Source organism: Pristiophorus japonicus, chromosome 19 (genome assembly GCF_044704955.1).
Source record: "Pristiophorus japonicus isolate sPriJap1 chromosome 19, sPriJap1.hap1, whole genome shotgun sequence".
In the NCBI taxonomy this organism is placed as follows: domain Eukaryota; kingdom Metazoa; phylum Chordata; class Chondrichthyes; family Pristiophoridae; genus Pristiophorus; species Pristiophorus japonicus.
This window is the reverse complement of record NC_091995.1, coordinates 55,279,738-55,294,228: the sequence shown is the minus strand read 5'-3', so window position 1 is coordinate 55,294,228 and position 14,491 is coordinate 55,279,738. Positions and strand designations below refer to the sequence as shown.

Genomic DNA, 14,491 nt, shown 5'->3' with positions numbered 1-14,491 from the left:
ATCAAGAATCTGCTCTCACCCACTCTTCCTACAGAAAAGGATTACTGTGTGCTCTAGTTCGGGAACACTTTAAACTCACGGAAGGAATCCTCATATCCAGATATTGCTTCTATATGCACGTTCGTCCAGAAGCCCAAGACGTATAGGCATTTATTGCCAACCTGAGATGTCTTGCAGGGCCTTGCAAATTTGGGCCTGCGTTGGAAGACATGCTGCGCGACTTTTCCTTAATCGGGGTCAACCACGAGGCAATCTTAAGTAAGCTGCTGGCTACAGAGAGGCCGGACCTCAGCAAGGTCATCACCACCCAGGCTTGCATGAAAAGCACGAAGCAGATATCGCGACAAAACAGGAACTCCACGGCAAGTACTGTGTACAAAATTGTATCGACGGCCGGCAGAGTTGCACATGGCAGGGCCTACTTGACTGCGTCTGTAAGACCGGGAACCGCTCAAAGTTCGCCATCGAGGGCCTACTCGACTGCGTATGCGAGAACAGAAGCCGCTCAAAGTTCGCCATCGGGGGCCTACTCGACTGAATATGCGAGAACGGGAGTCGCTCAAAGCCCGCCATCGGGGGCCTACTCGACTGAATATGCGAGAACAGGAGCCGCTCAAAGTTCGCCATCGAGGGCCTACTTGACTGCGTATGCGAGAACGGGAGTCGCTCAAAGCCCGCCATCGTGCGCAAATCCGAGCTCAACGTGTTGGCGTTGCGGGGGCCATCACCGACCCCACCAATGCCGCTTCAGGCAGTATGTATGCAGAAGGTGTGCGAAGACAGGGCATCTTCAGCAGACATGTCCGCAGCGGAGCAAGCAAGCTGCGACACACCACATGAATGATGATCAATTCATCGTGTATCGATGCAGCCCGAGACATTTAAGAGCTCCAATGAGGAAGTGTATACCGTACGTGCATTCCTAACAAAGAGCCAACCGATAATGATGGAGATAAAATTAAACGGCGTGCCGTATCCATAGAATTAGATATAGGTGCGAGTCAATCGATAATGAGCCAGAGGACTTTCGAAAAGCTGTGGGAAACCAAGGCAGAGAGACCCAAGCTGAGTCCGATAAATGCGAAGTTGCATACCTACACCAAAGAGCTCATACCAGTGATCGGTTGTGCAACAGTAAGAGTGTCGTAGGGAGCGGTTCATGATCTATCGTTATGTATTATCCCGGGCAAGGGCCCATCGTTATTCGGCAGGAATTGGCACAAGAAAATAAAATGAAAATGGCACGATATCAAAGCTTTGTCATCAGCTGATGATGATTTGTGTGCTCAAGTGCTGAGCAAATTCCTCTCATTGTTTGAACCGGGAATTGGCAGCTTCAAGGGAGCCAAGGTGCAGATTCACCTAGGCCCAGACGCAAGGCCCATCCATCACAAAGCCAGGGCGGCCCCGCACATGATGAGAGAAAAGGTCGAGCTCAAATTGGACAGGCTACATCGCGAGGGAGTCATCTCACCAGGTGAATTTAATGAATGGGCCAGTCCCATTGTTCCGGTGTTAAAGAGCGATGGCACGATCAGGATTTGTGGAGACTACAAGGTCACGATCAACCAAGTTTCGAAACAAGATCAATACCCGCTACCGAAAGATGATGACCTGTTTGCAACGCTAGCCGGGGGGGAAATCGTTCACCAAATTGGATCTAACGTCGGACTACATGACACAAGAACTGGTTGAATCATCAAAGAAACTTACTGCATCAACACGCACAAAGGACTGTTTATTTACAATAGGTGCCCTTTTGGCATTCGTTCCGTGGCAGCCATATTTCAGAGAAACATGGAGAGCCTATTGAAATCCATCCCCAGGACCGTGGTATTCCAAGACGATATCCTAGTCACAGGTCGTGACATCACCGAGCACTTGCACAATCTGGAAGAGATTCTGCGTCGTCTGGACAAAGTGGGACTCAGGCTGAAACGCTCGAAGTGCATTTTCATGGCACCAGAGGTCGAATTCCTTGGATGAAAGATTGCTGTAGATGGAATCAGACTTACAGACGCGAAAACAGAGGCCATCAAAAATGCGCCCAGGCCTCAGAATGTGACGGAGCTGAGTTCATTCCTGGGTCTTCTCAACTATTTCAGTAACTTCTTACCCAAATTGAGTACAGTATTAGAGCCTTTGCACAAGCTGCTCAGGGAAGGAGATGACTAGGTGTGGGGTGAACTTTAAGACAGAGCCTTTGAGAAGGCTAGAAATCTGTTGTGTTCCCACAAGCTACTGTTACTGTATGGCCCATGCAAGCGTCTAGTTTTGACCTGTGATGCGTCGTCCTATGGGGTCAGCTGCGTACTCCAGCAAGCCAATGAGACAGGCAAACTACAACCAGTTGCATATGCGTCTCGAAGCCTACCCAAGGCGGAAAGAGCCTATAGCATGGTAGAGAAAGAAGCTTTAGTATGTGTTTATGGGGTAAAAGAAAATGCACCAGCACCTGTTTGGGCTTCGCTTCGAGCTGGAAACTGATCACAAGCCGCTTATGTCGTTGTTCTCGGAACATAAAGGTATCAATACCAACGCGTCGTCCCGCATCCAGAGGTGGGCGCTGACATTATCTGCCTATGATTCTGTCATTCACCATAGACCAGCCACCGACAACTGCGCTGATGCATTGAGCCGGTTTCCGTTGCCCACACCGGAGGTGGAAATGCCAATGCCCACAGAGCTACTCATGGTCATGGATGCCTTTAAGAGTGAAGGGTCGCCTGTCACTGCTCAACAAGTTAAGACCTGGACCAACCAGGATCCGACCCTATCGGTTGTGTTCTTAACGGGGATTGGTCAACCATCCCCAAGGAAATGGGTGATGAAACCAAACTGTACAGCCATCACAAAGATGAGCTTTCCATCCAGTCTGACTGTTTACTGTGGGGTAATTGTGTTGTGAAGCCCAAGAAAGGCAGGGCGAAATTTGTACGGGAGTTACATAGTACGCATCCCGGTATTGTCATGATGAAGGCCATCGCAGGTCCCATGTTTGGTGGCCTGGCATTGACTCAGACTTAGAGTCATGCGTGCATCAGTGCAGCACTTGCAACTGTTAAGCAATGCCCCAAAGGAAGCTCTGCTCAGTCTGTGGTCATGGCCATCCAAACCATGGTTTAGAATCCACATCGACTTTGCAGGCCTCTTCTTCGGTAAAATATTTTTTGTGGTGGTGAATGCATACTCCAAATGGATAGAATGTGTGCTCATGTCATCCAGCACTTCCACTGCCATCATCGAGAACCTGAGAGCCTTGTTTGCCACACATGGTCTGCCAGACATCGTTGTCAGCGACAACAGACCGTGTTTCATGAGCCTGGAGTTTCAAGAGCTCATGAAACACAACGGCATAAAACACGTGAGGCCAGCCCCATTCAAACCCACGTCCAATGGTCAAGCGGAGCGGGAAGTTCAAACCATCAAGCAGAGTCTGAAACGTGTAACTCATGGTTCCTTGCAGACACGCCTGTCATACATACTGCTCAGTTACATGACAAGGCCACACACGCTCACCGGGGTCCCGCCTGTGGAATTATTGATGAAGAGAGGCCTCAAAACCAGGCTCTCTCTAGTCCATCCTGACCTTAACGATCATGTCGAAACCCGACATCAAAGCCAGCAGTGGTATCACGACCAGGCCGCAGTGTCACGCGACATATCTGTAAATGACCCAGTGTATGTACTTAACCATGGTCAAAGGCCCAAGTGGCTCTTGGGCAATGTTACGGATAAGGAGGGTAACCGGGTGTATATGGTTAAGCTCAAGAATGGGCAGATGTGCAGGAAACACATTGATCAAATCAAGCTAAGACACACTGACGAATCGGAACAGTTGGAAGAAGACACCGCGAGCTTAGACGACCAACCAACTCACGTACAGCCATCAGAAGAACCCACTGTGATCAACGCGCTCAGCCCCAAGTCGTGAGAGACTTGGAAAGTACTGGGATTGTACTGAGACGGTCAGCCAGGGAGCGAAGGGCTCCGGACTGTCTAAACTTGTAATATGGACTTGTGCCAAGAACTGGGCTGGGGTGGGGGGGGGGGCGGTGGAAATGATGTAATGATTGTACATAGGTCTAGGTCTGCCCACCAACAGGGGGCACTACCGTCGGAGATCCTAGGGTCATAGACACACTTGTGGTGGGCCCGGTATATAACCTGAACTTCACCTTTGTATCTTCTGGAAGGCATTAAAGACTGAGCAGGTTACACCTAGTCACTGACTCACAGTACAGAGTTCTTGTATCATTTCATACACCACAACTACAGCTCTTTTATTCTTTGTCCTTCCCTCCTCTGCAGCTGAGCCACCCGTGGTGCCTTGGATTTGGTTCGGGCTGCACTCCCCAGAGGCACCATCCCCCTCGTCGGTGCTCAAAAGAGAATATCGATTGGAAATGAGATGGACTCGGGGAGGACTCCTGCACTACCTGCCTAGCATTCTTACTTCGTCTGGTGGTCACCCACATCCCCTCTGCCTGCACGCTTTTAAGTTGCGGGGTGACCATCTCCTGAAACGTGCTATCCACGTAGCTTTCAGCCTTGCGGATACACCGTATTGACTCCAGCCGCCGCTCAAGCCCCGAAACGCGGAACTCAAGTAGTTGAAGCTGGCGACACCTCCTGTACACATGGTTGTCTAGGCCGTGCGAAGCATCCAGGACTTCCCACATGCCACAGGATGTGCACTCCACGGGACTGAGCTGCCCTGCCATCCCTCTAGTTAGACTTATCTGATTATAAAAGAGAAAGATGACTTACCAAACAGCCAATCACTTACCTGCCCGAATGAGGGCTGTGAGCTCATCTCCCGAACTCTCGGACCTCCAGGCCTCCCGGCCTCTCAGACCTCCTGGTCGCTCGACCTCTCAGACCTCCGGACCTCCCGAACTCTCGGACCTCCAGGCCTTCCGACCTCTCAGACCTCCGGGCCTCCCGAACTCTCAGACCTCCTGAACTTTCAGACCTCCGGGCCTCCTGAACTCTCGGACCTCCGGGCCTCCCGACCTCTCGTGCCTCCTGAACTTTCAGACCTCCGGGCCTCCTGAACTCTCGGACCTCCTGGCCTCCCGACCTCTCATACCTCCCAAACTCTCGGACCTCCCGAACTCTCAGACCTCTCGGACCTCCCGAACTCTCGGACCTCCAGAACCCCCGAACTCTCAGACCTCCCGAACTCTCGGACCTCCCGAACTCTCGGACCTCCCAAACTCATGGACCTCCCGAACTCATGGACAACTGGACCTCCCGAACTCTCGGAGCTCGCAAAATCTCGGAGCTCCCGACTCATGGACCTCTCGTGGGAGTTTGTGGAGAGCATCGCGATCCCAGATGACCACGTCTGCAGTAAGTGCCTGCATCTCGAGCAACTTCAGCTCAGTGTTGTTGAGCTGGAGTCCAAGGTGCAGATATTCTCAGGCATCAGGAAGGGGAGAGTTACCTGGACACTTTGATCCTGGAGGCAGTCACACCCCTTTAGGTTAGGTAGTGAAACATGTCTGGTTAGTGGTCAGGGACAGGAGGGTATGCTGTGACTCAGGCAAGTAAGGGGCAGTGCTTTGCTCTTATCCAACAGGAATGAGGTTATTGTTGCCTATTTGGATGAGAGCACAGTTTGCAGGGTGAATGAACAAACTGACCATGGCACCATGGTGCAGGAGGCCATTCAAGTAGGGGGCGTGAAAAAGAATGTCATGGTAGGGGACAGTATAGTCAGGGGGATAGATACTGTTCTCTGCAGCTGAGACCAGGAGTCCCAAAGGCTGTGTTGCCTGCCCTGTGCCAGGATATCTCCTTGTGGCTGGAGAAGAATTTTGAGTGGGAGGGAGAGGATTCAATTGTCATGGTCCATGTAGGAACCAATGACATAGGTAGAATTAGGAATGAGGTTCTGCTGAGAGAGTTTGAGGAGGTTGGGTCCAAATTAAACAACAACAAAAATTACAACTTGTATTTATATAGCGTCATTAACGTGGTGAAACATCTAAGGCGCTTACAACCTGAGTCTTGCGCAAATTGGCAGATCAGTGAGTTAAATGCGTGGCTCAAAGAGTGGTTTCAATTCATGGGGCACTGGCACCAGTACTGGGGAAAAAGGGAGCTGCTCCGTTGGGACGGGCTCCACTTAAACCGGGCTGGGACCAGTGTCCTGGCAAATCGAATAACTAGGGCTGTAGATAGGGCTTTAAACTTGGGGGGAGGGGTCAGGTGAGGGGAAATTTAAAAATCTAAAGAGAAAAGTCAAGGCAATGGAGCAGTGTAATGATTTGGGTAAAGATAAGCAGAGTGTGACAGGAAGGGACAGAGAGTTTAATGGTAAAAGTGCAACAGTGAATAAGGTGAAAGCTAGGAATAATGGTAAAAAGTTCAAATTAAAGGCTCTTTATCTGAATGTGTGAAGCATTCATAACAAGATAGATGAATTAATGGCACAAATAGAGATAAATGGGTTTGATCTAATCGCTATTACGGAGATGTGGTTGCATGGTGACCAAGGCTGGGAACTAAATATTCCAGGCAACTTAATGTTTTGAACAGACAGGCAGAATGGAAAAGCAGGGATGTAGCCCTGATGCTAAATGATGACATAAGGACAGTAGTGAGAAAGGATCTTAGCTCAGAAGATCAGGAAGTAGAATCTGTATGGGTGGAGATAAGAAATAACAAGGGCAGTAAGCACTGGTGGGAGTAATTTATAGGCCCCAAACAGTAGCCTTGGACAGAGTATTAATAAAAAAATAATAGGGGCTTGTAACAAAAGTAATGCAATAATTGTGGGGGACTTTAATCTTCATATAGACTGGGCAAATCAAATCGGCAAAGGTAGTCTGGAGGACGAATTCATGGAATGCATTCAAAACAGTTTCCCAGAACAATATGTCATGGAACCAACCAGGGAACAGGCTATTTTAAAGAAAGAAAGAAAGATTCGGATTTATATAGTGTCTTTCACGACCACCAGACGTCTCAAAGCACTTTATAGCCAATGAAGTGCTTTTGGAGTATAGTCACTGTTGTAATGTAGGAAACGCAGCAGCCAATTTGCGCACAGCAAGCTCCCACAAACAGTTATGTGATAATGACCAGATAATGTTTTTTTGTTATGTTGATTGAGGGATAAATATTGGTTGCCCTGCTCTTCTTCAAAATAGTGACAATGCCGATGTCATGTATGTAGACCATGTATACCAACTATATAGTCACATAAGGTGTGCCACCAGAGGGCACTGTGGCGGGAGACCTGAGGGTCACCTGCATAGGTATGCAAGGCCCAGTATAAAAGGCTGCCCACCATGCTTGTGCCTCACTCTGGAGTTACAATAAATGGGACTAAGATCACAACAGCTCAAGTACAATACTAGACTTCGTGGAGTCATTCATAAGAGTATTAAAGACATACAGCCATAGTGCCATGAGTGCTATGAGGCAAATGGCATGGTGGCCTTTATTGCAAGGGGGTTGGAGTACAAGAGTAAGGAAGTCTTGCTACAATTGTACAGGGCCTTGGAGAGACCACACATGGAGTACTGTGCACTGTTTTGATCTCCTCATCCAAGGAATTATATACTTGCCTTACAGGCGGCGCCAAATGTTCACTAGATTGATTCCTGGGATGAGAGGGGTATCTTATCAGGAGAGATTGATTAGATTGGGCCTATACACTCTGGAGTTTAGGACAATGAAACGTGATCTCATTGAAACATATGATTCTGAGGGGGATTGACAGGGTAGATGCTGAGAGGTTGTTTCCCTTGGCTGGAGTGTCTAGAACTAGGGGGCACAGTCTCATTATAAGCAGTCAGCTATTTCAGACAGAGATTAGGAGAAATTTCTTCACTCAAAGGATTATTAATCTTTGGAATTCTTTACCTCAAAGGGCTGTGGATGCTGAATCGTTAAGGATATTCAAGGCTGAAATAGGTAGATTTTTGGAGTCTAGGGGAATCAAGGGATATGGGGATCGGGTGGGAAAGTGGAGTTGAGGTAGAAGATAAGCCATGATCTCATTGAATGGCGGAGCAGGCTCGAGGGGCCGAATGGCCGACTCCTGCTCCTAATTCTTATGTTCTTACTTGGCTTGTAGAAACATAGAAACATAGAAAATAGGTGCAGGAGTAGGCCATTTGGCCCTTCTAGCCTGCACCGCCATTCAATGAGTTCATGGCTGAACATGCAACTTCAGTACCCCATTCCTGCTTTCTCGCCATACCCCTTGATCCCCCTAGTAGTAAGGACTTCATCTAACTCCTTTTTGAATATATTTAGTGAATTGGCCTCAACAACTTTCTGTGGTAGAGAATTCCACAGGTTCACCACTCTCTGGGTGAAGAAGTTCCTCCTCATCTCGGTCCTAAATGGCTTACCCCTTATCCTTAGACTGTGACCCCTGACCTCAGTAGTGATGGAATCAATTATTAAGGATGTCATAGCAGCGCATTTGGAAAGAGGTGACATGATAGGTCCAAGTCAGCATGGATTTGTGAAAGGGAAATCATGCTTGACAAATCTCTGGAATTTTTTGAGGATGTTTCCAGTAAAGTGGAACCAGTTGATGTGGTATATTTGGACTTTCAGAAGGCTTTCGACAAGGTCCCACACAAGAGATTAATGTGAAAAGTTAAAGCACATGGGATTGGGGGTAGTGTGCTGACATGGATTGAGAACTGGTTGTCAGACAGGAAGCAAAGAGTAGGAGTAAATGGGTACTTTTCAGAATGGCAGGCAGTGACTAGTGGGGTACCGCAAGGTTCTGTGCTGGGGCCCCAGCTGTTTACATTGTACATTAATGATTTAGATGAGAGGATTAAATGTAGTATCTCCAAATTTGCGGATGATACTAAGTTGGGTGGCAGTGTGAGCAGCGAGGAGGATGCTATGAGGCTGCAGAGTGACTTGGATAGGTTAGGTGAGTGGGCAAATGCATGGCAGATGAAGTATAATGTGGATAAATGTGAGGTTATCCACTTTGGTGGTAAAAACAGAGAGACAGACTATTATCTGAATGGTGACAGATTAGGAAAAGGGGAGGTGCAACGAGACCTGGGTGTCATGGTACATCAGTCATTGAAGGTTGGCATGCAGGTACAGCAGGCGTTTAAGAAAGCAAATGGCATGTTGGCCTTCATAGCGAGGGGATTTGAGTACAGGGGCAGGGAGGTGTTGCTACAGTTGTACAGGGCCTTGGTGAGGCCACACCTGGAGTATTGTGTACATTTTTGGTCTCCTAACTTGAGGAAGGACATTCTTGCTATTGAGGGAGTGCAGTGAAGGTTCACCAGACTGATTCCCGAGATGGCGGGACTGACGTATCAAGAAAGACTGGATCAACTGGGCTTGTATTCACTGGAGTTCAGAAGAATGAGAGGGGACCTCATAGAAACGTTTAAAATTCTGATGGGTTCAGACAGGTTAGATGCAGGAAGAATGTTCCCAATGTTGTCACTACTGAGGTTAGGCTGACCGGTCGATAATTCCCTGTTTTCTCTCTCCCTCCTTTTTTAAAAAGTGGGGTTACATTGGCTACACTCCACTCGATAGGAACTGATCCAGAGTCAATGGAATGTTGGAAAATGACTGTCAATGCATCTGCTATTTCCAAGGCCACTTCCTTAAGTACTCTGGGATGCAGTCCATCAGGCCCTGGGGATTTATCGGCCTTCAATCCCATCAATTTTCCCAACACAATTTCCCGTTTAATAAGGATTTCCCTCAGTTCCTCCTCCTTACTAGACCCTCTGACCCCTTTTATATCCGGAAGGTTGTTTGTGTCCTCCTTAGTGAATACCGAACCAAAGTACTTGTTTAATTGGTCTGCCATTTCTTTGTTCCCCATTATGACTTCCCCTGATTCTGATTGGAGGGGACCTACGTTTGTCTTTACTAACCTTTTTCTCTTTACATATCTATAGAAACTTTTGCAATCCATCTTAATGTTCCCTGCAAGCTTCTTCTCGTACTCCATTTTCCCTGCCCTAATCAAACCCTTTGTCCTCCTCTGCTGAGTTCTAAATTTCTCCCAGTCCCCAGGTTCGCTGCTATTTCTGGCCAATTTGTATGCCACTTCCTTGGCTTTAATACTATCCCTGATTTCCCTTGATAGCCACGGTTGAGTCACCTTCCCTTTTTTATTTTTACGCCAGACAGGAATGTACAATTGTTGTAGTTCATCCATGCGGTCTCTTAATGTCTGCCATTGCCCATCCACAGTCAACCCCTTAAGTATCATTCGCCAATCTATCCTAGCCAATTCACGCCTCATACCTTCAAAGTTACCCTTCTTTAAGTTCTGGACCATGGTCTCTGAATTAACTGTTTCATTCTCCATCCTAATGCAGAATTCCACCATATTATGGTCACTCTTCCCCAAGGGGCCTCGCACAACGAGATTGCTAATTAATTCTCTCTCATTACACAACACCCAGTCTAAGATGGCCTTCCCCTCTAACTCTACAATTTCCTTTCCTATTTCATAACTCTATCTACCTGGATTCTTAACAGCGGCAATAAGATAAGCACTAATATCCTTGGCTGACTCATTTTTCATACACCCTCTGAGCCTGAACTGAAGCAAGTATTCGGAGCCTGACTGAATCGCAGCTTGAAAGAGTCGTTCGGGGGTCATTCTATGCTAACTCGCTGGCCGGGAATCCCACAGGACACTGGAATTACACCCCGCCCAATATTAGGGCATCCAACTGCGTACAGTTTTGGTCTCCATATTTAAGGAAGGATATACTTGCATTGGAGGCTGTTCAGAGAAGGTTCACTAGGTTGATTCTGGAGATGAGGGGGTTGACTTATGAAGATAGGTTGAGTAGGTTGGGCCTATACTCATTGGAGTTCAGAAGAATGAGAGGTGATCTTATCGAAACATATAAGATAGTGAGGGGACTCGACAAGGTGGATGCAGAGAGGATATTTCCACATAGGGGAAACTAAAACTAGGGGAAATAGTCTCAGAATAAGGGGCCGCCCATTTAAAACTGAGATGAGGAATTTATTTTCTCAGAAGGTTGTAAATCTGTGGAATTCTCTGGCCCAGAGAGCTGTGGAGGCTGGGTCATTGAATATATTTAAGGTGGTGATAGACAGATTTTTGAGCGATAAGCGAATAAAGGGTTATGGGGAGCGGGCAGGGAAATGGAGCTGAGTCCATGATCAGATCAGCCATGATCTTATTAAATGGTGGAGCAGGCTTGAGGGGCCAAATGGCCTACTTCTGATGTTAATTCTTATGTTCTTAAGGTGGAGATGGACAGGTTATTGAACGATAAGGCAGTCAAGAGTTATAGGGAGTGGGCGGGAAAGTGGACCCGAGTCCATGATCAGATCAGCTCTGATATTGAATGGCGGAACAGGCTCGAAGGGCAAGATGGCCAACTCCTGCTTCTATTTCTTATGGTTCTTGTTCTGAGCCATTGACTTTACTGGAGAATTGAATCAGGCGTGGGGTAAAACCAGCGATACCCCGATCCCGGCAGTTTCCTCGACGGGCGGGTGAGGTTAAAATTGCCGCCATTGTCTCTTACAACTCTTGTGCTTTCAAAATCCTTCCTCTCATTCTTTTTCATTGCCATGAAAGTTTCCCTGGGCACTCGAGCTGAGCTGGAAGCACTGAGCTCACCCCTCAGACTGCCTTTTGTTTGCCCATTAGGAGTAAAATGCTTAAGATAACAGAGCGAGTCTGTTGTAACAGTGAGATGTACATAGCTAGTGAGTACTGATAGACGAAATCTATTCAGATTGGCTAATGTATCTCATAATACTCTGTGAAGCACCTTGGGACCTTTCACTACATTAAAGGTGCTATATAAATACAAGTTGTTTTTATTATAGTAGAGCAGGTGCTCAGCTTATAAGAATATAAGAACATAACAATTAGGAGCAGGAGTAGGCAATTCGACCCCTCGAGCCTGCTCCGCCATTCAATAAGATCATGGCTGATCTTCTATCTCAACTCCATTTTCCTGCACTATCCCTTAACATTCAAAAATCTAATCGATCTCTGCCTTGAACATACTCAACAACTGAGCATTCACAGCCCTCTGGGGTAGAGAATTCCAAAGATTCACCACCCTCTGAGTGAAGAAGTTTCTCCTCATCTCGGTACTAAATAGCTGACCCCTTATTCTGAGACTGTGACCCCTGGCTCTAGACTCTCGGGGAAACATCCTCCCTGCATCTACCCTGTCAAGCCCTGTAAGAATGTTGTGTGTTTCAATGAGATCACCTCTCATTCTTCTAAACACTGGAGAATATGGGCCTAGTCTACTGAATCTCTCCTCCGAGGACAATCCCCCCCATCCCAGGAATCAGTCTGGTGAACCTTTGTTGCACTCCCTCTATGGCAAGTATATCCTTCCTTAGGTAAGGAGACCAAAACTGTACACAATACACCAGGTGCGTTCTCATCAGGGCCCTATATAATTGCAGTAAGACATCTTGGGGCCAAAATTGCCCCTTCCCTTAAGGCCCGTTACCGCCAGAAATCGACGGCCACGCTGCGGAGTGCAATGGCCGCCGATTTTTTGTGTAATGGCCGCCATTTTTTAAATTCCGCTCCTACGTATCCCAGCGGTGACCCGCTCCCCCCCACCCCCCACCCACCACTTCGATGCAGCAAATCCGCCCTAAGTGCATCATTAGAGTGCGCACCGCCGATGGTCCCCCCCGTGATGCCGAAATTCCGCCGAACATATCTTGCTCCCGCCGGGCAGTGCCAAAAGCTGCTTTTTTCTGCTGGTGCAGTGGGGTTGTAGTCCTTGCAAAATGGCGGTGCAGCTCCCATTAAAGGGGAGGGCCTACTGCCGCTGCCACCAGGTGGTTTTTTTTGTCAGTCAACTGCCAGGTCAACGGCCGACAATTATGCCCACCCCCCCCCCCCCGGGTTCGGCCGGGGCCACCAACAAGCAGCCTGGCACGCCATCTTGGGAGCCAGGCTGGTGACCCAGCCAAAGCCCTCCCTGGTGGCCCAAGGGACCTAACTTAAAGAATCGCGCAGGCTCTCCCCTTTAAGTGAAGCGGAGAGCCGTGGTGACGTGGTGCCGTGATGATGTCATCAGCGTTACACTGATGAGTGACAGTGGAGGACACTCTGCCCGCCCCCAACATCCGCCCCTCTCACCGCCGCACATTCACCCCCATTATGACCGACTTCCGACCCCCCAAAAAAAGCCAAAGAACGGAATTTCACTCAAGAAACCACCGCATCCACCGTGCTGGTAAAAACACGAGAAACAGAGGGGTGGCGCGTTTCGAGCCGTGGGCAATTTCGGTCCCTGTTACTCTTATACTCAAATCCTCTTGTAATGAAGGCCAAAATACCATTTACTTTCTTAATTGCCTGTTGTACCTGCATGTTAACTTTCAGTGATTCGTTATCCAGCCACCCATGAGAGGGCGGGCCATGTCCCAGTTTGTAATGTACAGGCTGTCACATCCACAACTGCCCGGCGCGAGCCTGAGTATAACTGTATTCCGGCAGGTGCCAAGTGGAGCTCACTGTGGACCAATGTCATCATCATCATCATCATCATAGACGGTCCCTCGAAAGAGAAAGACTTGCTTTCACGCGAGTTCACAGATGTTTCAATGAAGGACCCGATGTTCCAGTCCTGAACTCCAGTTGAGGGGGTGGAAGATGCCTGTGCGTGGATTTTTTTAACGTGTGGTGACCGTTGCACATCAGCCACCACACGGGCTTGTCAGAGCTAGGCCTTTATCCAGTGGCAACGGTTAACCAGGACGACTGAAGACCAGCTCTGCTGCACGGACCTAGTGCACACACATATCAGTGTGTGGGCTGGCTCGTGCTGCCCCTGAGCCCTCGGCTCTTCTGGGCCCTGTACCCTCATTCGCCGCACCACCGCCACGATCTCGCGCCGCTCCTCCGCCACAAAACATTCGGCGGACCTCCGCCATGATCACTCGTTTGTTTGGAGCGTGGGACCAATGTAAGGTAAGGATGAGCCTTCCCACACTTTACAGGGAAAATGCAAGCCAACCTTGCACGAGGCTTCGGCAATTCTCATTTATAGCAGGCGTTTCCTGTCCCAATCACTGGGGCGCTGGGCGAGTGCGATGTGTTCAGTGGAGACATTGAGGGGCTTCCTCCCCCAGATGATTCAGCAGCTATTGCTGTGCACTGAACCACACATCTACCCTGGGTGTGACTGTCCGGCTTAGAGCAAACCTTCCTTTAGAAGATTAGTCTCTCTAATATTGTGGAAGTTGGTTTTAATTCCTTGAGCTTTTGAACTTCCTAGGCATAGCTCTTATGTGTATCTGTGATGACTTGCCTTATTTGAACTGAAGCATTATGGTGAGATTCTAAAACATTGGCTGGGCCTCCCGCCATAAACATCTCCTTTTAGCTCTGATATAGAAAAAGAAAAGAAATTTGTGCATTTCTATAGTGCCTTTCACGACCACCGGACGTCTCAAAGCGCTTTACAGCCAATGAAGTACTTTTGAAGTGTAGTTA

General features: G+C 48.3%; 1 pseudogene; it reads left to right on the top strand.

Moving 5' to 3' along the window:
- Positions 1–209: 209 nt before the first annotated feature.
- The window catches only part of LOC139230226 (protein FAM118B pseudogene), a 33,607-nt pseudogene continuing 19,325 nt past the window's right edge, over positions 210–14,491 (top strand).